The sequence below is a fragment of the Pseudochaenichthys georgianus genome, chromosome 6 (assembly GCF_902827115.2).
Source record: "Pseudochaenichthys georgianus chromosome 6, fPseGeo1.2, whole genome shotgun sequence".
Lineage (NCBI taxonomy): Eukaryota > Metazoa > Chordata > Actinopteri > Perciformes > Channichthyidae > Pseudochaenichthys > Pseudochaenichthys georgianus.
In genome coordinates, this window is record NC_047508.1 from 32,671,126 (window position 1) to 32,694,336 (window position 23,211).

Sequence of the window (23,211 nt, forward strand, 5' to 3'; positions counted from 1 at the left end):
TCTGTTGTTCCTTCAGGCTTCCTGGCTCTGCACTCTCAGTCATACTTGTATGATTTATTCAGCTTGTTCATCCATGGCGTGAGACTCGGACCCCAATGGACGAGTTAGGAAACATTTGTGTCCTTGTCAGAATCCAGCCGCAGAACTTGGCAGAGGAAGTGTGTCGGCATCACTGTGGGTTGTCAGAGTGACACTGGAGTAGCCTAACCTCCCACTGGTGGTTAGTTGTACTGCCTCTTCAGAGAGGCTCGCCGCTGAGCCAGTGTACAGTAACCCTGCCTTGGCCTCAATAAGCAACCAAGGAAGGAAGCATAGAGGACAAGAGCACAGGGTGACTCTTCCTGTTCCTCCAAATACCATTTCTGCTTCAGTCATTGAAAGTTCAAATCTACCTATGCTGGTTTATATATTTCCTTCTGTGTCTAACAACTTACTTCGTATGTTCATGTCTTGTACAGATGAAATAAGTCAGAACTGTGGTTTTCATTCATATTCCCACAACACATTTCCCCTCTGAGACCATGGTGGTTTGTCTATTGAGGCAAGGAGGCCAGCTGTTTATAGAGTTAGACCCTGAGTAGGGGTATTGCGTTGGCTGAGACCCAAAACTCCACATAGAAAGCCTCCTCACCGAGCCACTGGACTACTTGTATCTCCCTGAAGGGGGTATCTTATTGAAACCTGGCACCACCACATCCATGAAACTGTGGATAGGTTTGTCTGCTACCACAATGCACTGCCTAGGAGAAAGAGATGCCAAACACATAATGATTTTCTAGGACAGGGGTCATCAGTCAGTGTGTTTTTTAGTGCTGTTCATCGGGGGGTGCAACACTAGTGTAGTCGAGAAACAGGCCTGTATGTCATGAATCATTACATATCTACTAATGCTTTTACAATTTGTTTGGAAATGATAGAGCTGGGTTCATAAAACCGTTTGTTTAATGTTCTTCGTGCATAACTCCACTGCAAGTTTCCATCTTTGCACAGCCTATTTCAGACTTGTTTATTGAGACTCTAGGTTTTAACTGTGATTTGTATAGTTATTAGTTGTTTTACCTACCTTTACCTACAGTAGAACTTTTCAATCTCAACAGGGGAAAATAAAAGCCAGATTGCAGTAAAGCCACAATTTGCCGTCCTCTGTTCTACGGTTCTGTTTGACCTTTAGCTTCTCATTATGTGGTTGTTTCCCTCGTGTATGTGGGGTTTTATTTCTGGTTGTGAAGGGCCTTGCTGATTAATATGTGACCACATTATTTCACTTTCTTATCTCCCCTAAAACAAAATACTCTCCATTTGAGTGCTTCTATAATCTGTTTATGTTTTGCTTCAGAAATTGATGGTGATTCTTTAATTGCCGCTGGGCTCTCGCTAACCTGACTGCCCATGTGCTGCTCCAGGTCAAACGACCTACTGTGACGTCAGATGTAACGAAATGGAATAATGGCTTGTTAAGTAGCTTGGCATAAGTGATGGTGAGCAGAGGGCTGGTGGGGGTGAGTGCGCCTAGCCTGGCATTGTGACAGCAGCGTTCAGGCTCATAAACATAATCCATCAGCCCCTGCTCATGATGAGATTCCCTCTCACAATTCATGATTGGAATTGCTATTTAATTGCACAGAAAGTTTCCACCCTGGTCCAAGCAAATGGGTTTGATCTCACTCACTGTTGTGTGAACATTTCATATCCCACCCTTATCTCGCCGTCTCTGGTGCTCTCTTGATCTTCTCTCTAATAGAGAAGAGTGTAGCTCGGGGAGCAGGTTAATTATGAAAGAGCTCATTACTCATGTTTAATTATTGCAACTAGATTTTTAGCAGATCAAAATGTGTCCTCTTTTTCATTGTGGAGAAGGAAATTACTCCATTGTGTGTTTTAACACTTCAATGATTAATTTTCTTTTAGCGGAGTATTATTTTCTTCGACAAAATCTCTCTTCATTAATCCCAAAGGATCAGTTGAGCACCACAAAGCATGTCGAGTACATTTTTTTAAATAAATAATGATAAAGTCCCGGAGCAGATAGACATTTTTATTTTATTTTTAACAACACAAAACATCCGTAGATGGGCTGAACAGAGTAGGTTATATAGAAGCTTTGCTTTGTGCAAGCTGCCTGTCTAGGACTCGGTCATTAGCTGACAGTCATTAGCAACTTGTTTAATTGAACTCATTTACAGGCTGTGCTAATCTGCTGAGGTGACCTTGATTCTGCGTCTGGGTAATGTTTATGCAGCGCAGCAGAGTGTGTCTCTCTTTATGCCATTATGAGCACCAAATGCAGTTAGGCCCATGTTTGGCCGTAAAAGTCTGCACTTCATTAGTCATAATTACCTTTGCTGTTGCCCAGAGAGGTGATGAGTTTCTGCGCTCTCCCACTAGACTAATGCCAGCAGAGGAAAACTCATCAGCAGAGGTGTGGAGGGCATGCAGTGGTACAATCTCAGTTCTTCCTCTTTTTCTGTCCTCTCTTTCACTACTCACTGTATATCAAGCTAACCTCTATCGGTGAGCAGAGAGGTAGTAAATCTGGCGTATTCGTGCAGGGACAAGTAGCAAATGCATAGTGGGGGAGAGATGTGAGGGTGTGGGGGTACTTGTTGGAGTGATAGATTTATGAGGCATGGCCTTGTCTGTGTGAGCTGTGTAGTTATCTGGATGGGGGAATTGATAGGTACACCATCTATCTTTCCTTTGTCAGCCATGGCTTTCCTCCTCCCCGTTTCTGCTGTATCTTTACTTTAATTTGGATTTTGCAATGAGTATTTTGACTTTTGTATTGTTTTATGGTTATGTTTTAACATGTGTGTATTCAAATATATAGCTGAGCAGATTTGATGTAAACTATAATGCTGTAAAAGAACACCAGTGAAGGACCACCAAATACTCCAGTAAAGAGGTGTAATGTTGCTGTTTCCTGTATCACAAAGCCAAACACATGTTGACACAGTGACATAGTAACACAGTGACTGCCACACGCAGGATCAACCTTCCTGGCTAGTTACCAGAAACAGACTCACACAGAGGGAGAGAAATAGATTTTACTTTTCTCCAGGTCCAGCGAGTTGAAAGGGAGAGCTTCCCTCAGGGCAAAAGCTAGAGACTTGTGAAGGGTAGAGGGTATAAGGAAAGAATAAAGGAGAGAGTAGGAGAGAGACTGAGTGAGTAACTGTGCATGAGCGTAGGAGAGAGGGCAATGATTGAGAAAAGGGCAAGCACAGAGAAAATATATTAGACGAGAAACAGCAGCACTCGGAACAGTATGGAATACCAGAAGAAGAAGGCAAATGAAAGAGGATTTACATGTTGTTCAAAACACAACACAATACTTGGCTTTTTCTCTTAGATATAGGATTGGCCAGAGCAGGGAAGTGAATATACAAAGAAAATAAGCAAGTGATTGGCAGACACATTTGTGATGGAGACGGACAAAGAAGCAAAGCTCTGTGAGCACAGTCAATGGCCATTTAGAGGAGACGAAGTGAGAGATGACAGCTGAGCAGAAGGGTGTGAAGAGAGGAGGATAAATGAATGAGGGAAATGCTGGGAGGATGGGGAGAAGTGGGGGAGGTCCTATTGTATATTGTGGTACGATGGGACTGTCTTGTGACCTCTGACCTGTAATTGAATCAATGAGTGTGTGGAGCACTGTGCTGAAGGACCTACAGTGAAGGTTCCATGAGAGCCTTTTATTTTGTATAAAGGTGTGGCTGCTTGTGTCTATATGTTCCTGGTAATGTGTATCTGAACCTTGCTGTTAATTACAGTCAGTAGCCATCATGGTGATGGTGAGCAGGTGTGCTCTGATCTCTTTGTCATTGGTACACTGTACTGGAACAGCGATCGTCCTTGGTTTTTATGATTGAAAATGCATGCGAGTACATTTTTTACTGAGATTACTCTATCGTCATCTTTTTCTCTTGTCGGATGAAATGCTCTAAAAGCCATCACTGAATACAATTCTGTGTGTGCTTTGTTTGCATTTTGGTGGGTTTCACTTTATTGAGCAGGCCCTCATCTTTAATTGACTCCCTTGAAATAAACTAGATGTCCGTGCATTTGTTTGACTTGTTGATCCCTGCCATGTGGGACCACCGGCTCCTGGTCCACTGACCCATATAATTAAGGGCATAGACCTCCCCTCCTTCTATTCGTAGCCACAAAGATGAAGGGCACATTATCATCCGTATCATCTGTCTTACTTGGTCCCCACTAAGACCCCCGTCTCTCCTTGTCCGTACCGTATCTTGCTCTGTTGGTGGTTTTAGAGAGTACGGTTGTGTGCTCTGTTTAAGAGATGTCATGTCTGACCAAATCTGTTTGGTTTACCCAGCCCAGGGCAGGATGTTCATCCATCTGTGTGGGGTTTACATGCCAAAACAGCCGTGATCCGTTGTGTCTCTCCAGCATCCACACCCACAGAACCCACATGCCCAGAGCAACTACTTATCTCTGCTTGTTTACACAATGTAGCACAATATGGATTCGGCTACAGCTCAGCTTAAATGAGTTGGTGGGTTGCAGCGTTTAGCCTGTAGAGCTTCACCAGGGTGAACCTAGATGGTACATAAGAGGGTTGTGTGCCGACTGTGTTATTTGGTGTGGAATTGATAAGCTCCCATGACATCCATGTCTTCCTCTAATTGGCATCATACTACCAGCCTCAAAGTGCAACGTAAAAAACTAAAAATATAGCCAATTGAATTTGTTACAGTCCAATCACACAAACATGGACAATGTAGACCCTCAGCAGGTTTATTGTCATGTGTCAGATCCTGCTGAGGTCTCTGAGGCCAGAATTCATTTAGGGAAAACTACTGCACAAAACAGAGTCAGTGCAGCGCTCCTGGTCCACGTCTCTGGAGGCCCCTCGATAGGTGGGATGGATGGAGCTGGAAGAGATGAATGCTGGGTTGCCCGTCTTTGTGCTTCTCCAGATGAAACCTTGATCAGGGATATAGGGAGGAGGAGAAGGAGGAGAGCAGGGAGGAGGAGTGGGCTCCAAGAGGGGGTGTGAAGCTAGTGGTTTAAAATGAGATTTTCACTTATTTATTTATTTAGCTGAGCTCATAGCTCAAGGCTGTCTGCTTGTTGTGTGTTCCATGGCCTCAGAGCCTCCTCCTCCCTGTGTTTTTAAAGTGAGTGTATCTGCAAGTGCAAATATGTGTGTGTGTCTGCATGCACACTTACACCACTAATACTAGTAGTGCTCCTCTTGGTATTTGTGTCTATGTGTGTAGCACGGTGTGAGTGAGAGTTGTTGTGCATCTAAACAGTGTGTCTGAGCATTTTAGCGCTGCTATCATTGCATGTGTTATTGCACCCGCTCTCTCCTAAGTGAGAGCCTGAGCTGGTGTCTAGGGATGAATGGTATCTTTTGGGAAAGATCTGTTTTATGATGTGTGTGCCAGACATGCTGGGTATCGTTAGCACACACAAGGAAAGCAACGTCTCCCAGGCTGTTGCTGAGCACAATGCCTGAAAACAGCTCAGATTATGCAGGACACAGTGGAGTGAGAACAAGAGATGTTTTGGCTTTTTTTTCACAAGTTCATTGACATTCGCACCAACCACACTAAAATCAATATTGTTTCTATTAGATCTTAAGAATTGTTGGTGGTCGCGGAAGTTTTAATTTTTTTTATTTCAGATGCTAGGACATTTCTCTCATATTTCTCTCATTGATTTGTAGCTGTTCTCAAAGCCTGTTTTCTCTTGAATGCCAGCAGGTTAAGAGATGGGAACTGGACCCACAATGCAGAACATATCCTAGGTGTCAAGATTACTTATTTAAAGGAAACTAGTCCCATGTCAGTTGAGAAGATTATACCTCAGGACAGCAAAATTCACAGATGCACCCAAAAAAAAGAAAGAATGTTTTTAGCTTTCTTGAACGCCACTCAAAGAAAATCGACCCTGTGTTCTGGGGCCTCATTTCTAACGCCGTGCGTAGGATTCACGTGGGAAGGTTGCTTACGTAGTAGAAATCCAAAAAATAGGTACAGAAATGTTCCGACATTGTCCGATTCACAAACATTGCATACCGGCGAGGAAAGTGCGTACAGCACTTCCTACGCCGGTTTCCCTTTATAAATCACAATCGACTCGAAATGCGGGTGCAGCTTTTGCGGGCTTCACATAACGCCCATATTTGCCTATAAATAGTAAAAGAAACGCCCATTCATTCATTCATTTGACTGACTGCATGAAGAAGATCGCAGGAAATGACGACAGAACAGCTAAAAAAGACATCTCACACCGTGTCAGATTTGGGTTATTTTGGGGAGGTGGAGATAAATCACATTGTTTGGTGGATGCAGTTTGAACCAGAGTAGCAGCATGGAGGTCGGATCGTCACCAAAATAAATGAATAAGTGGTCCGAAAAAGTTTAATGACAAAAAAAATACACATAGGCTTCCTCAGGCAGTGTGTTTGTACCGGGGACAGGAGACCCCCCCCTAGATGAGGAACTGTAAGAAGTGATCGGGGAATCCCCCTGGTGTGGAGTCATGACGACTGGATTTGAATTATTTGTTTGTATTTGGTGGTTTGTGTTCCAGCTTTCGTTCAGCAACTATATATCCATAATCCACCAGTTAAAGGAAATACAACTAATGTGTTGTGTTAGATTAGCTGTACAATTTACCACATATGGTGTTCTTAGTTTCCATACCTCCTGTGTTTTATGAGCGACTTATCAAGTCTTGGCAAACGGCATAAAACACGATTAAAGGTGATAGTATATAAAACCGCATCATTTATGAGAAAACATTTCATAACATTAACACAACATATTCGAGGTGGTTTTCAATAACATATCCGTATTTATTTATTTCTCCAAGTTATGTTTTTGTGTGCACTGAGGAGTCTCAAACAGGCGTTTGTTTAATCATTTTAAGATTGGCTTTAATTAATGTTTGAAAATGAATTCTTCATATATGATAAATGAGAGGTAACATTTTGTTTATGGTATTATTTCCACACATTTCTCTCCATTCTTCCTTCTGCCAACGGTGCCGCAGTTTCTCGTCTCTCCCGTGTTTGTGCTTAGTGCGTACGCATGGGTTAGAGTTTGCGTGGAGGACCGCATGTTTTCCCGTCAAGTCAGTATTTTATAAATCGCAAACATTGCGTAGAAACTGGCGTACGCCATTTTTTGAGCGTATATCTCTTTATAAATGAGGCCCCAGGTCAGGTTGCAGGCTAAGAGCTCAACTCAGTGAAAGCACTGCCTGCTGACCAATCAGAGCTCAGTGTGCGGAGTTTAAAGCGATCAAGTCATATTACAGGAGAAAGGAAATACAGAAAAGCTACCGTTGCAGGAAATACCATGGGAGCCTGCCTGCAGACCTCCACTCTCAGGACAGTTCCGGTGCAGACCTCCACTCTCAGGACACCTCCACTGTCAGTACAGGAAGTGACGATTCTGACGCGGTTTTTTTCCCGCCCACCGAAGAACTCGTTTGATGGAAGTTTTCAAATCACAATGGAGACTCATCACGGAGGTAATGAGTCCGCCCACCGTCCACTTTGGGTCGGCCTTGGTCAAGCCCTTTTGACCCCCCCGCTCAAATGACACCATGGAGGAATGTAACGGGAGTTGACAGGGGACTCTGCCCGCCTCACGAGTGCCTATTTCTGGACACTTTTTTTCACTTTTCCCGTTTTTGTTTTGGTTATTTCACCCGGTTTCTACTGGGGACATTGCCCGGTCTCGGGTGTCCTCCCACGGCCTGTGTCCAGCCAACCCCACTCATCCATATATTAACGGATTTTGACAATGTTTGATGCATTTTTCTCCTCTCACTGATCGAATGGCAAACGCGACCCACTGTCGGAGGGCCTCCACGCCGGCCCGGCCTAGTGCCGGTGCTCTGGCGGTCGGTTCCTCCGAGGCCGGGAGGGTGTGCTGCGTTGGGGTGGGGGACTTCCCCCACTCTACGTTTCTCTTCCTTCCCGGGCCGGCCGATATGAAGCGTGACCAAGACGCACCGTCCAGGGGTCCCACGGGTCCCACGGGTCCCGCAGCGGGGTGGAGGTCCCCACCTCCGCCGCGGTGCACCCGGCAAACACGGTTGTTTCTCGAACCTTCCACTGTTGTCTAACGGGTGTAACTAAAATACAAGATGTCGTATTTATATATATAAATAAATATATCTATCTATATATATATATATATATATATAGATAATAAGTGTCAGTACGATTTTATTAATTTTGCGTGCATTTCCTGTTTGGAAAGTGGCACTGTATCAAGCCCCCAGGAAGTGCGCCGGAGTCTGATGAGAATATTTGTGCTGGTCAAACGGCGGTACTACACTTCCTTTAGGTTGCTGGGTCCGGAAACACTTTTTCCCATTGACTTACATTGGGAAAGAGTGGTCTGTAACTCGTTGGATATTTTTTTTTAAACTAAATAAACAACCCAGTATGAACACTTTTATAGCCCTTATTAAAAACATTCGTTCCTCAAGTTGTAAAAATGTGCTAATAACGTTATTTTGAGAGTTATTTCCCTCAGCATTATGAACGCGCATCTAACCCACGGGACCGCGCTGCCCGGCACGTTCATGTTACGTGTTCAGCACTACATGAGTTTTACCTTTACCCATGGATGCACAATAACAACGGACCCATATCGCCTTACTGCCAGTCCACGGAGCTGTAATAATGGATATATTGCACATGTTTGCTGTAATTCATCATTTGTAAAATATTATACTACATGGGCTGTATGATGTAAATGTTGTATTAAATAAAGTTAATATTACCGACGTTAGATTAACGTCCCTGTAGCTTATTATTGCACTAAGAAGCTTATTAAACTGTATATATATATATATAGTATATAGTATATATATATATATATATATATATATATAGTGCAATAATTCTTTCATGCTAAATGAAGCTCTGTTGGATATCACTAGATCCTGTTACAGCGTAATATAAGTACATAACGATTGATGTGTACATTAGCATAATTACTAGCTAGCCGCTAGCTGCTAACTGCCTCTTTAATATCAAATCCATCATAATAACAATCCATTACCATGCTGTCATGAACGTGCGGTGCTGTTACGTGTACGCAAATTGACGTGCTTGATGTGAACGAGCATTTTGGTTAAAGTTGCGCATGCGCTATGAGTGCACATACGGGTACTTCTCAGGCATGCCGGGTAATCTGTGACGTTTCACTCTCTCAAAAGTTGGGCCATTTTATCATCATGCGCTAATGAGCAACTCTCGTAGGAATGAATGAGGCCCGCCTCCCACGCTGTATCCAGTTCTTATTATACATCCATGCACTGTACTGATAGTGGTGATTTTATTTTGGAATTCTTAGCGTGCACTTCCTGTCCTGAGAGTGGAGGTGTCCTGAGCAGACTTGGAATTTCGTCATTTTAGGGGCAAGGCCATTTGGCCTTCCCGTTCACATTTTTTTCAAGAGCACACAGGCCACATGACAGGGCACAAAGGCCACATGACAGGGCACAAAGGCTGTTTGGTTAAATTACGCTGGTCAATCAACATGACTGAAAAGTGTAGCACTAATGTCAACACCAGTCGTTTTACAAACGGCTGAATAGCAATAGTGTTTCTTAAACGTATACGTTAAGTTCAGCCATAAACCACATAAGTCAGTCAGGGGTAGACAGTAAGGGTAAAATTGTATTGTCACTGGCCCCACCATTGTAACCACTGGCCCGGAGCATTCGTCCACCAAAAAAAAAAAATCGACTAATAATGAAGAAAATTAACACATTTGTTGCAATAATTTATGCACTAACTACATTACTACTTGTACTACAACATTTTAATCATCAGTTCTTCCTCATTTTCCTCAATTGTTCGTATTTGGTTTATTAAAAATAATGATATTGTGGTCATTGTTAAAAAATGTCTGCTATTATTATGAGTATTATTATTTGTATAATGCACTTTCTGCCTTCCTGTCATTAGGAGTTAGACATGTAATGGCTATATGTAATTGATTTGATTAGAACCTTCATTATCCTAAACTGCTGGGACATTTCGCCAATACCTTTATATTGTCTACTCTTCACTTACTTGTCAGCATAGGTCGGCATTGATGTACAGAGCCGACGGAAGACCTTGTTTATACTGGCATCATATTGAGAGGTGCAGTGATGCGTCCTGAAAGTAAGCTGCTGGTTCCCTCCACTAAAAGTAATGGAATTTCTCCACAGGGTTTTGGAAAATAGCTGGAAATAAGGTCTGTGGAAAACAAACCTGTTTGATAAATGCACGTTTTGTTCAGCCGGATAATCTACACATGTCTACCCTACTTTTATAATTTTCGAATCATAAATCTAATCGATAGATTATAAAAGGGTTTTAGGACGCGGCACTGCAGCCAACTCCCTGTCACTCCTTTAACTCCTCCGGTGACTTTCTTTTATTTGAAGATTGTTTTTTGCACGGCGCTTGGCCGGTTACCGCTCGTATTAAAAACATTTTTGGCAAATGGTTAGGTGGCGCGAGAGTCTGTAGTGAAGAAGGAGTGCCCTCCGGCTCACGGGAGCCTGCTCGCGATGTGCTCAGCTATTTGCTTTTCCCCCCAACAACGACAACCGACTCACGAAACGCTATGTTGTAGCGTTGATAAACGAAACAATTTAACTAAATTGCTAGTCAAAATACCAATATCACAGGACATATTTTTTTAACTTTTGACAGGGGCACAAAGGCCACTTTGGCCGTGAATTGCATTTTTTTTAACAGGGCATCACGGCCATGGCCATCGTGGCCGTCGTGAAATTCCCATCCTGGTCCTGAGAGTGGAGGTCTGCACCGGAACTGTCCTGAGAGTGGAGGTCTGCAGGCAGACCCCTCTCGGAAATACGGCCGGCAAAAATCACCGACTGTGTGAACGTGAACATTAATAGAATATCACCTCTCATCTTCAGAGCAATCTGACTATTAACTGTTGGCGCAGCAGCCATTACCAGCAAAGGTCTAGATAGCCTTGGACTAATACTACGGAGAAATAAAAGACACCACACACTTGCATTGTAGTTCACATGACACTGACTGAGTTCTCCGAGTGAGCCAGCCATGATCCCTTTATTAGAACCAGCTGTGTGATTGACAGATTGACAGATATGACGTCAGCATAAGAGCATTCAAGAGATGAATCGTTCACAACAGTTCAACAATAACATTAGCGTTAAGAAAGCTTACTTAAATATCTGCCACAACATAAGTAACCGGATCAGAGTAACATTAAGTACAGTCCGCGGCATATCACTTCATAATGTATCATATATTTCCTTATCTGAGTCAGCTGAGCCGTATCTGGCCGTGCAACACTCACAGTGTCACATACTGTATGCAGAAGTATTATTTTAAGCAACAAATTAAGTTGACGAAACACTCGAGACAAATGTAATTAAAGTCAGATCCACTCGTGTTTTAGACGGGGCAGTGATATCATAAACCTGTTAATGTATGCATTCAATCACTTTTTCTTTTAACAGCTGTATTCACCTTGCAGGTGCAGCTATGTGGCTTTTATCCTGGATAAAGTGTTTGAGTCATGGATGTTTAAAGTTTAACTTCTTCATATGTCTAAATTATAGTTGACTTTTCATTCAGGAAATATGACGCTGCGCTGTCAGTATGCTTCTCCATGTTTGTGATTGGTCGAATGCTCCAAATACCCAACCCAGTCTCACGGCATTTCGTGTTCACCAACACGATTTTTAATCTATTGATTCGTGTTCACCAACACGATTTACCCCTTTTTTTCGTGTTGCACAGCACGATTTTAAAAGCAATGTATTTCTACTGCCTGTCTTTTTCTCCGGTCGGGTCGAGGAAGACTGGAAGCTGTGTGGTTCATAAAAACATGTTCTTACTCAATATCAAGCCACAGTTATTGCTTTTTATTTGAAATCGTATAATTTCGGACTTTTGTTGCCGTCTGTGAGGAAGATAAATGGGCCTCAGAGCCTCAGGATACTGAAATCTGTATTTTTTAAATCTTTTTTTCCTTCTAATTTGTTATTCTTTTCAAAATAACACACTGTTATTTACTCACCAATAACACTCAATTATCCTTGCTTTTATTTATTGGTTTAATTCCATAATCTCGGGCTTTTTTGGCGTCCGTCAGGAACTGAATTTCAAAATAAAAATAACCGGAAACAGACGTAGGCATTTCGAGCGATTACCCAAGATCCTCAGCTATGGTTTTAAGCTCGCTTATTGGATGTTTTAGCCGCAATGCATGCTGGGATTTGGTGTTTATATGATATGAAATCCGGAAAACATTTTAAAAGAATAAAATAATACTTAATTCCGAGTGTTCTTGCTTTTCTCTTTGAAAGTCATCACATAACGGCATTGTAATACACGGTTCGGCTGCATCGTATATTACAGATCTGCCGTAGTTCTTTATTTATAGAGCCCTGATGAGAAGACCTTTGGAAAAACTGAGAAAATGTCGCCGAAACTGAATACTTGACGTGGATCATAAATATATTCAACAATTAAACAACATCTTCAATTTCTCTTCACACAATACGTCTCCTTGCAGTATCAACACTAATTCGGTTGACTTTTATGTTTGATCTAATTCACAGATAGGTTATATTTACACCATAACGGTGCACAGCTGATAGAAAAGGACTGTAGTTTTTAAAGATATTACTGATTTTCTTTGAATGTAAGAATGTAAATACTGAGTCTGAAATAGTATAGCAATATGCTGTAAAATTATGTGAAAGCATGAATAAAACGTGTCCTACACTAATAATACAAAGTTATTATGGCTGTGTGTACCTTGTGTGCACTGCCTAGTGGTTAAAGCACGTTAATGTACTCTTAATATTTTTTTCATCAAATATTATTTGAATATTTGAATAAAAATATGAAGAGTACATACTTTCATAGGGGGAAAGTAGAAGGTCTGTGATAGAAATATAGAATATAAAAAATCAAGAAGATACTATAAGTGATCTCTACAATAAAACAGTTTAGTGCAGGATGTACAAAGATATTAATAGGAGGAGGTGCAAAACAGAAAAACGAATTAACCTTTATTTAAACATTAAATAACAGATTAAGGTCTTCTTTTAAATAAGAAAAAAACTTCTACTCTATCTACATATACATATTAAGCCTGACAAAGTACTTAACGTCTAATATATTGCTTTCCTGCAATGTTAACTATGTTGAAGCACTTATTTTAACTGATATTATACATATGAATTATACTCTTATGTATGTAGGTAGAATAAGAAATGTGCATAATATGAATATGTTTAATGGTGGAGGTACACACATATTGATAGATGTCTTGTAATGCACTGTTGAGGAACCTGTGACCCAAGTGTTTCATTCATTGCATAACTACACCGTAGTTGTGTATATGATATGTCAATACACCTTTGAAAATTTTGAAAGGGATGTGCAAAATAGCCATAATATACAGTCTTTAATTAACTATTAGTAGAGAATAACGAGTAATGAATATACTTTATTACTCGTTTCCATTCATGTCAATTGCAGATACATGTTTAGTCTTCTCAAGCACAAGTATCAAATATCTCTCCTGATTGTTGGCACTTGACAATCACCTTACCTGAATTTTACTCAGGTGTAACTAAAGTCTGATTTAAGGGTTGTTTATATTTCACATAATTAATCAGAATCTGCAAAATAACTCAAATAAATGCAGTGGAGTAAAAATACCAGGTTAACCTCTGAATTGTCGTGGAGTAGAATTACAAAGTAACAATGAGCTGTCATGTGGGTATATATTAATGCTGCGCATTATGGACACAAGTGATTTTCACCCATTTATTAATTATATGTTTTACATTTGATAACACCAATGTGTTTAATACTGGCAACTTCTAATTGTGGGAAAAACGAAAACGTTCAGTAGAGACGTCCCATAGAACATTTTGCGAAACACAATAGCCAGCATGTGTAGTTCTGGGGGGGCGTTCGATTCCAGTTTTGGATAGTCTGGCGTGGTTTCGTTCCATTTCACACAGCTGTTTGACGTAACCTTACGGGGACTGTAGTCCTAAACGATAGCTGGGGATTATGGGTAGTGTAGTGTCTTCGGCCATCCTAAACTCAGAAATGTTGACAATCGCAATGTCCCTTATAGGCCTGCGTCTGTTTTCCGGTTATTTTTATTTTGAAATTCAGTTCCTGACGGACGCCAAAAAAGCCCGAGATTATGGAATTAAACCAATAAATAAAAGCAAGGATAATTGTGTGTTATTGGTGAGTAAATAACAGTGTGTTATTTTGAAAAGAATAACGAATTAGAAGGAAACAAATATTTTAAAATACAGATTTCCGTATTCTGAGGCTCTGAGCCCCATTTATTGTCTGAGCCCCATTTATTTTCCTCACAGACGGCAACAAAAGTCCGAAATTATACGATTTAAAATAAAAGCAATAATTGTGGCTTGATATTGAGTAAGAACATGTTTTTATGAACCACACAGCTTCCGGTCTCCCACGACCCGACCGGAGAAAAAGACGTGCTGCAGGCAGTAGAAATACATTGCTTTTAAAATCGTGCTGTGCAACACGAAAAAAAGGGGCAAATCGTGTTGGTGAACACGAATCAATAGATTAAAAATCGTGTTGGTGAACACGAAATGCCGTGAGACTGGGTTGAAATACCACCCCTTTCATGTGAACGCGCACCTAACTAGATAGGACACGGCTGGCTTGAGCGATCCACTTGATAACCCGCGTCGTAGTACCGTTTAGCGAGAGCATGTATGTTTTGGATTAGGCCAACCGGCTAACTCAACCAGCTTCGTAGTACAGGCCCCTGGAGTGGAGTCATGACGACTGGATCTGAATTATTTTTTTGTATTTGGTGGTTTGTGACCCAGCTGTCGATCACCTGTCGATCAGCTGTGCGCAGCGTGTGTGTGTGTGTGTGTCCCCCCTCCGCAGCAACTCTATATCCACCAGTTAAAGGAAATACAACTAATGTGTTGTGTTAGATTAGCTTACATTGTTCTTAGTTTCCATACCTCCTGTGTTTTATGAGCGACTTATCAAGTCTTGGCAAACGGCATAAAACACGATTAAACGTGATAGTATAAAACCATGCTCGTATCTACAACCTATAGAAATGCAAAACGGCGTCAGTTTAGACGTAATTCTGTCCTCCTGCTCACCGCATCATGTTATGAGAAAACATTTCATAACATTAACACAACATATTCGAGGTGGTTTTAAATAACATATCCGTATTTATTTATTTATCCAAGTTATGTTTTTGAGTGCACTGAGGAGTCAAACAGTATTGTTTAATAATTTTAAGATTGAATTTTAAGATTGGCTTTAAGGTATTATTTCCACATATGTCTCTCCATTCTTCCTTCTGCCAACGGTGTCACAGTTTCTCGTCTCTCCCGTTTTTGTGCTTAGTGCGTACGCATGGGTTAGAGTTTGCGTGGAAGACCACATGTTTTCCCGTCAAGTTAGTATTTTATAAATCGCAAACATTGCCTAGAAACTGGCGTACTTCATTTTTTGAGCGTATATCCCTTTATAAATGAGGCCCCTGGACTCTGACCCAAACATCTTCTGCCTCCTGTCCTTTCTACATTGTTGCTGGCTGGATGTTAGGATGGGGAAATGGCTGTCTTTGGTGTCAAGCCACTCAGCATTCACTCCGTCTGTCTTTGTCACAATGTGGCCATGTGGCTGTCATATCTCATGTCTCATATTCCTCGGCTTGTTCTTTCACAGCTCCGTTACCATGACTGCAGGATGGGAGGGGTGTTGCTGTGAGGACAGTGAACTGGGGGGGATGAACTAAAAACCTGGAGTTTGGAGAACAGATTTTAATGTCTAGGAAATGCAAAAGAGGTACAAGGCCAACCGTCTGTGGACACAGGCAGCCCTGAGCGACACAGTCTGCCATGCTCAAAACTCAGAAAGAACTATGACTCACAGCTATTGAAAAATGCATCACACTTCATTTGAGCCAGACCATGTGCCTCCACTATTTAAACTCGCAGACATATACAGGCTGAATCCATTGTAGCCACTCGAACTCCATCAGGACAACAAAGTGCACCTGTACCTCTTATTTCTGTGTTCAGTGCTTTTTCATGTTTTATTTCAGATGAAGACAACAAGGGAAAGATAGTTGTGCATTAAAGATTCTGAAGTGTGTACTTTTCATAGTTATTATAATGTAGCTCTGTCCCAATTCTTTCCCATATTTTATTTGATGGTACTGTGTATTTATCTTGACAATTAACTTCTATCTTCTGAAAGAAAACACTGTCTCTATATATTGAGGAATTAAACAACATCCTAACTGTTTTGATTTTGATGAAGGGGCTTTACTTGGTTTACATTTAGATAAGTTCTGCAGTGTTTCCAATGTGGAGAGCAGTGGCCTAAAACTAGAATGTTAAAACAACTGACTCACTCGTTCTCTTGAAGATTAAGTCTGTCCTCTTCTCAGACACACAGGTACTATACGGTTCAATCATTATCTTACTGTGTCTGGCAAGTTTTCAAGAAGCAATGGTTTCACTACGACAGGTTGCTACCCATCACCGAAGCGCTCAAACAGTTTACATTGTTCTGTATAAACAACAGATTTGGGTCAGAGTCAGAGAGGAGGAACACCGTATGTGGGGAATGTTGATCCTGCTGTTTTTCAAAGGATGATACCTCACTTGGTCAAGTGGACAGCTTCATTTGTCAAGGTGTCAGTGGAGCCACTTCCAGAGGCTCTCAGCCTAATCCTAAAGGAATGGGAGACAGGCAGGGGACTCTTATTTTATCACCCACTCACATTGAGCAGCATTGCTTTTAAATTAGGAGTTGAAAATGTGCACGTAAAAAAATAAAATATCAGAACCTAACATTTTAGAAACCACCTGCTTACTAACAAAGCATAAAAAACATGTACAACAATGTTCTGTGTGAATATTTTAAGGGAACTTTTCAGTATAATTGGATCACTCGTTCCAAGAGCAATCATGAGTCAGTCACTCAAATACTGAACAATTAAAATACATCCCATGATTAACAATTATGATCATTTCAGCATTTGGCCCAAAGCTGAACAAATCTAAATACAATTATACAAATTAACGGAAACGTTTTTTAAAGCATTAATTTGTCTGTGCTGGACTAAATCACAGAATTTACTATTCATACAAAGGAGAACAAAAATAATCCAGGCGAACGTAGAAGCGACTGAAGCAAGGCTTAAATTAAGAAAAACAAAATGACCCTGTTCACACCTTTGGGGTTTTCAGTTTTTGTGCAATACAGAGATTGTGTGTGTGTGACGTGTGTGTGTGAATGCATTTACATGAGGAAATATGCCTGTTTGTGGGAGCAGCTATGGTGAATTGAAGCTTGTTTTCATGTACAGTCAGAGCAGAAGTGGATTAATACTTCAATCATTGTGGGATAATGGTGTTGTTTATCTTGTGACTTTGAAACATTGTTGGAAAAACTTCTGGTTACAAACAGATAAATGGTTTAATTCAACCCTTAGTTTCCACTGTGTTTCTGTAATTCAAGAGTCGAAAACAGTGTTTGTCTTCTGGAATAGCTGCCATTAATATGTTCTGTGAGGCAGCAGTGCACATGGAAAAAGAGCTCTTCTAAGTGTTGTGACCTAAACTGGGGCTAGGTTTCAAGGAAAAACACGGGCATGGTAGGTGGCAAAGTTACTCATAATACTTATATGTTATTTTTTTGGGTGGTCTTGTGTTTTGTTAAATCTTATATTTGGAAGGTCTGGAAAATCGGTTTAAAATGTCTGTCCTTTCCTCCTATTTTGAAGGAATACATTCAGTGTTAGTAACTTACAGTCGAAAAAATGTCTGTGTCGTCGTTTTCATTCGTGTCATTTCCTGCCACCTGCTGAGATCCGACTAATATCTGTGTTTTTCCTAGTGTGCCCAGGTAGAGCCTGGATGTTTGTGACTGTAGACCCCACTCTGTGACAGGACTTTGAGTTTTTGGGGTATTCCTGGCTGGTTTCATTTACACATTAAGTAACGCACCCCTCCTTTGACTCCTTTCAGGGGGACAAGCTTTTCATTGGACTAATTGGAGTGTGCAAGCCATCACAGCTGAAGTGCTCCCGCAGGGCCTCTCTTTCTCCTTTTCTCTTTTCTTGCCTTCTCCCCTCCTCCAACACCCAGGCTTTTATTATCATTTGCCATATCGAGTAAACAACCTGTTAGTGTAAATTAGGGTCCAGTGAGTGATGAAGCGACACATGACCCACCCCTCCTGCCTCCTTTGCCTCTGCTTTCCCCTCTCTTCATAGCCATTGCACTCTTCCCATCCCTTTGAGCCCTTTTTCTCTTTTGTGCCCCCATCCTCTGTCCTGCCTTGTTTGGCACGCAGCCTTTTCAAAGACAGTGATGGTGGTTGTGTGTGTATGTGTGGATGCAGGGGGTCTGAAATGAAGATTGAAGCAGACAAAAAGCCCTGGCGCAACCTTGAGGTGGAAATTAATAACGATAAAAATAATTACTGCCCCACTCCCCTCACCCACGCCTCCCCGACCTAGTTTTCATAATAGAGAACGATAGCCCCCAGTCCCACACTATGAGTGTGTGTTTAAATGTGTATTAGTGTCTCTGTGTGTGTGCACATAAGGGGAAGGGGCTGCGGTGCGGCCATGGTGTTGTAGGGATAGATGTAGGACAGGACCTACATGAAGAAAGCACAGAGGGCATCAGGTACAGGGGAGTGTGTTGCTGGTTATAAAGACTGCTACAGGTACAACAGACTGCTACAGGTACAACAGACTGCTACAGGTACAACGGACTGCTGCAGGTACAACGGACTGCTGCAGGTACAACAGACTGCTGCAGGTACAACAGACTGCTACAGGTACAACAGACTGCTACAGGTACAACAGACTGCTACAGGTACAACAGACTGCTACAGGTACAACAGACTGCTACTGTTACAGGTACAACAGACTGCTACTGCTACAGGTACAACAGACTGCTACAGGTACAACAGACTGCTACAGGTACAACAGACTGCTACAGGTACAACAGACTGCTACAGGTACAACAGACTGCTACAGGTACAACAGACTGCTACTGCTACAGGTACAACAGACTGCTACTGCTACAGGTACAACAGACTGCTACTGCTACAGGTACAACAGACTGCTACAGGTACAACAGACTGCTACAGGTACAACAGACTGCTACAGGTACAACAGACTGCTACAGGTACAACAGATTGCTACAGGTACAACAGACTGCTACAGGTACAACAGACTGCTACAGGTACAACAGACTGCTACAGGCTACAGGTACAACAGACTGCTACAGGTACAACAGACTGCTACAGGTACAACAGACTGCTACAGGTACAACAGACTGCTACAGGTACAACAGACTGCTACAGGTACAACAGATTGCTACAGGTACAACAGACTGCTACAGGTACAACAGACTGCTACAGGTACAACAGATTGCTACAGGTACAACAGATTGCTACAGGTACAACAGATTGCTACAGGTACAACAGATTGCTACAGGTACAACAGATTGCTACAGGTACAACAGACTGCGACAGGTACAACAGACTGCTACAGGTACAACAGATTGCTACAGGTACAACAGATTGCTACAGGTACAACAGACTGCGACAGGTACAACAAACACAAAAGACACACTGACTTTCTCCCTTTGCTGCTGTCATTCTGTCTTTCAGCTCTCAGGATCTTGCTCAGAGTGTCAAGGGTTGTCATTTTGCGCAAATGTATTTGTGTGTGTGTGTGTGTGTGTGTGTGTGTGTGTGTGTGTGTGTGTGTGTGTGTGTGTGTGTGTGTGTGTGTGTGTGTGTGTGTGTGTGTGTGTGTGTGTGTGTGTGTGTGTGTGTGTGTGTGTTTGAACACTGTGAGCATATGTATTCAGCAGGGGTGTGTGAACAGACGGGGAACACTGTACTGTGACCAATCCCTGCTAGCAGCTCCGGTCAGAGAAAGCTGCAGAAGGTCACACACACGTATGTACATATCCACACACACACTCTTTATAATGATGAACTATGAAACAATTACCATCCTTGGTGACCAATAGATCTTGTTGTTATTAGGCAATGCCTGTGTGCGTTTGCGAACTCTCCCATATCTGAGTCCACCTTATGACCCTGCACAGATGTCTGTCGGTAGTTTAGGTTTGGTAGCATTAAATGCTTTTAGTAGTCCAACTGTTGGCCTGTAGAAATGTAATCTGTAAAACTGGCTTAACAAACAAAGGCCAATGTCGAAATAAGTCCCTGCATAGAAATAAAACACACTGGGCTACTAATTATCCTACCTTTATTCATCATTTCTAAACATGTGTGTGTACTGTGGCACAACTGAGACTGGATCAGCCTTTAGCCAGAAAACCCTGAGTTTTTTTGCTTTAGTTTGTAAACCATGTTGTGTCATTTACTGTAAGTGGTCTCATTGAAGTGAATGAAGAGGCTTTGACACAGTGCTTTTGTCTAAATAAGGGGCTAATTAAAAATAATGAGCTGCATGGGCTGTCAGTCTACCAGCCATGTAAACTATCCTGTAGAAAATAGTGGCTATCAACTTGTTTATCTGTGTTAGTGTGTTGTTCATCCAGAATATAAACATGTTTTATATAAACTAAATGAAGAAGTTACACTTGATGAACTTTATAGTTTGCTTGTTTGTGTGCACTTGTTTACTGTGTTCCTTTTGATAGGCCTGCAGTCCTCTTTTTTACAGAATGAAGACCACAATCCTTTTCTGCTAATCAAGCAGCATGACACCCAAACTAGTCCAACAACACTTGAACATTGTTCAGTTTTCAACACTTTAGGACTGGTTAAAAGGATTGCATTTATGACGCCTCATGTACAACTCAGCATTCACACATTCACACACATGTATCCAGAGGCAGAGGCTGCCATATAAGAGACTAATATCTCACACACACTCACACACAGTTGGCAGGAGCAAATTGGGGTTGGGTGTTTTGCCCAAGGACACTTTGACTTGTTGACTGCAGGGCTGGGGATCAAACCACTGACCTTCCAGTTGGGGGATGACTGCTCTACCTCCTGAGCCAAAACCACCTTCTGGTTTCCACTTGTTAAGGTCTTAATGAACCTTGTTGGTGTTTGCCAGAGAGGGTACGTCAGTCAGGAGTTTGATAGTGTTTCTCCTTTTGTCTGACAATATCTCAACATAAGGTCTGCCACTTCCCCCTCTGCTCCCTGTTGAGCACCACTCAGTTGGACTTCAGCCCTGAGAATAAGACGCCCATCCTGGGCGGATTTTTTTCTGCATGGAAGTTGGGAACGTGGAATCAGAAAAGACCATGTTCAAAGCTTCGATGACTACAAAGACTACTCATAGCGGTGGCCAGAAGGTCTTCAGTGCCTGTCACGGTGGCAACTGAAGAACCTGCTGGGGAGCATCAGCAGTGGATGATGAGAAAGGCTTTTCAGGCTTCGATAGCCCGGAGACCTTGTTAATCAGCAGAAAGTTATCATCAGGCCAGAAGGACTGAATCTTCTGAAGTTGCTAAAGAAAAAACTTTTTAGATGCCAACAAAAAGTATTTTTGGTTGGTCTCCGAGAGGTTTTAGTAAAGCATTGGCAGGACAGAAGGGGGTGCTACCTTATTGTGGCATCACACTGCAAAGTTTCAACCGCTTAATCATATCGTATAGTGACATGTTTCTTTCGTAGAAACCCAGCAACATTAATAAATGTTATTTCACCATTTGAAGATTGACTGGCATTTGTAGCGCCCTCTTGTTCTGCAGTTGTTTAACAGCATCTGACTACAGATTACAGTACAATCACAATATTAATGTAATGAGAATATGCATACATTGGCCTTTTCTTTGCAAGATTTCATTTTTATGATCACCTGTCTGCTGGCTTTAGTGCATTTTGTTTTACAACTCTGTATTCACCCTCTGGAAGAGCAGCTTTTTAAACGTTTGATCTGTCAGCAACTACTAAATATGGACGGTTGACCGTAAACGTTTTTTTTTTTGTCAGGGCGCTGGGGAGCCCCTCATCCACAATCATGGCTGTGGATATGTTGTGCTTTGCATTGGAAACTAGGGAAGAGGCTGTTTGGTGCCTTATGGCTCGGTATTGAATACATTTTGATTTTCAAAAACTTGTCACTAACCTCATTGGCTTACTTTCTTGTTGTTTGTTTTATAAAAAACAACATACATTCAATGTCAAACCTTAAACAATTAAAAGGTATACATTTTGAATGCCTGCTCAGGGCTGTAACTACAGTTTGGCAACATTTACAGAGTAGAGACTGTTAAGATTTAAGCTCTTTAAGAAGTCTCACCAGTGAGTTAATGCATTTGGATTAATTAAAAGTGCTTGATTAAGGCATTGAGGAGCTGGAGGGTGGCTGTGAATTGGTTGAGTGTACAACAGAAGAAGCCAGAGATAAACTCTGACCCCACTCTCGAGTCTCCGCAGAACGGTCCACCCTGATGACCTCTGAGAGCAACTGGGGAGGACGCACAGTGCTTCTGAAAAGTTACTGCCTTCAGTCCTCCTCACTGTACTTTCTTTTCAGTTGCTGTTTTCACAGAGCTATAGAGCAGTCATTTAACATCGTTTTGAATTGGTATTATAAACAATACAACACACCTGGTCCATTTCACTTTATTTGGCCCTCTGATGTTATGTTGTGCCATGGGCGAAAGAAGCAGCAGCAGACTGGTCACAGTATAACCACGGACTCTATTGGAAGAAAAACATTGTGTTGTTCTCCAAGGTTTTTGGAAAAGAGTTGTTGCTGTGTGTCATTTCCATGGATTATAAAGTTAACAAAACACAAAAGAAAACACATGATCTCATCAGTGAAGAACTGTGAAAAACAAAATATAATGAACAGTGCACTGAGCAGGCAGGTTTGTAGAAAGGAGGTGCATTTTTCTGCTTTAGAACTAAATAAAGACAGAATCAACCTGAATAGAAAAGGGTTAAACCAAAACTTACATCACAATCCGAGTGTACTTGAAGTAACTGTATTTGAAGAATGTCTAGGTTGTGTAGTTTGGCCTCACTTTTTCTGAAAGTTCTGACAGTAATTTGTAAGTGAATATAAATCAGCATGACCACAATAATAAAAATCAGCATCCTCTGTGAGTCTGTGAAACTCTTTAAAGTTGCGTAATAATTGCCTT